Raw genomic sequence first — 2,139 nt, forward strand, 5'->3', positions numbered from 1 at the left:
GTCTGCAGTTGTCACTCAGGCGTGCACTGAAGCGTGAACGAACAAAAGTGGGGCAGGCTAAACTGAGTTAGTTTCTTGCTAATAGCATTCACAGTAATAGAAATATCTGAATTTCAGTAGAAAAAGGCGATTGACTTTCAGATGTAACCAAAAGAATCATTCGTCAGTTGAAAGTACTTTATAGGTTAATTTAAAGTATTTTATCCTCCAAGTCGATAAGATTAGTTGATGAGTAAAAGAAGAAAAAGAACTTAATGACACTAAACAAGGCACTTATATCCCTTTCAAGCCACCATGTACAGTGAATCTTCAATCCTTTTTTATATATCTTTTATCACATATGTACGATTATTCTATTCATAATCAAAATCCATTATAGAACTGAGTACATATATCAAAATAGAAAACGTTGACGAAACGACTACCATGAGCTCCGTGTTGATCGATACTATCCCCAGCGCTATCGACGCCATATTGGCTACTCTCAGCTGCTCGCTTGGCTCCTCTTCTAAAATTGTCGAAATCCGTTAAGTGTTTACGCATCGCATTTCGCGCTCGACTTTCTGCCAGCACAAATTAAATTTCAGAGCACGCGAATGAAAATTATCCCAAACTCAACATACCTGTCAGTTAATTACACAGGCCGACAAATTTTAAAACCAGAGACCAGACCTAACATTTCCGAAGAATTTCAATGCGCTGCATACGAATTCGAGCTCAAGATTGCTCCTGTACGTCAGATTTTCAAGATATCCTAGTCTAAAAGTGCAAACAATGCGTTTTCTCTATTGCTGACGGCACAATATTTTTCCTTCAAAATATTCACTCAGGGGTTTTCGAGCGTGCCCTTTCTATTGCGGGTGTAAGTTTTTTGTTATAACCCCTAGAAGATCCGATATGGCGGCCGCAATTTAGGGCTTTAAAAAAGAACAAAGGATCCCGCACAAAATAATACCAATAAAAGAGCGTGCAGTCGTTTGTAACCACACTTCGCATATTGATAAAACAAATGAAGACGGACTGCACGGAATGCGACTGCGCACTCTGTGTGCATTCTAATATTCACATTCGCTGTATGTGCGCGCCGTTCTACGGCGCAAACAGTCTTCGATCCCTAGCTGGCTCACTGAGCTGGCGACACTTTTATGACGTGTCAGCCGTAGGTGATGAAATTCGTTTTTGCTACAAATCTTTCCGTGCTAGAGGTCACGTTTGAGTGGCGTGCTAACGGTTGGATGCGTAGATAATAAAATTCTTTTTGTATTTGAAATCTGTCAAGCGATTACATTTCGTGTCGATCGTGATTTTTATATATAGTGAGTTTTAGAATGTTAACGTTACTGTTTATTATAGGAAGAAAAATGAGTTTAAGAACTCCTTGCGCTAAGAAAGTTAATACGTTTTGTCACGTTTGTGGAAAGTATGAAACGGAGGAATGCCGTGGATCAATTAATGATTAGATGAAAACGTCGTACTTCAACTGTTATGGGACTTCAATGAAAAATTTGGATAAGCCGTGGGTACTAACCTCAATTTGTCATGCTTGTAGATTAAATTTGTCAAATTGGGAAGATGAAAGTACCAAGATGCAGACTATCATTCAACCACCTGTTTGGCGTGAGACCAACGATCATGATACTAATTGTTACTTTTGCTTATGCAAAACAGGAGTTTTTTCTAAAAACTATTTGGAGTAGATCGTTTACCCTGATGTAAAAAGTTTTACACCAGCCAAGATTGGTATCAGAAATCACTCTGAAAACAAAAGTCACCGAACAACTCACGAATCAATGGATACTGATGATCCAAATGCAACTGAAGGTTCTTCTTGGGAAGCATCAGATGATGAAAGTCCTGAATTTTTTTGACCAAGACGGATTAGACGATTTTATACGTGACCTTGATCTTCCAAAAGATAAATCTGAGCTTTGCGCTTCAAGATTCAAAGAGAGGAAACTATTATTACCTGGCACTAGAGTAACTGTTTACAGAAATAAAGAAGAAAAGTTTATCAAGTACTTTTCAATGAACAGTGATATTGTACCAGGTGTATACATATGAAACCGGTATTGCCATTTAGCGGCCAGTAGGCACACTTGTAGGCACTGTCGGAACTTACCATTTGTGCTAATTGGCATA

The sequence above is a fragment of the Belonocnema kinseyi genome, chromosome 9, assembly GCF_010883055.1.
Source record: "Belonocnema kinseyi isolate 2016_QV_RU_SX_M_011 chromosome 9, B_treatae_v1, whole genome shotgun sequence".
Classification (NCBI taxonomy): Eukaryota; Metazoa; Arthropoda; class Insecta; order Hymenoptera; family Cynipidae; genus Belonocnema; species Belonocnema kinseyi.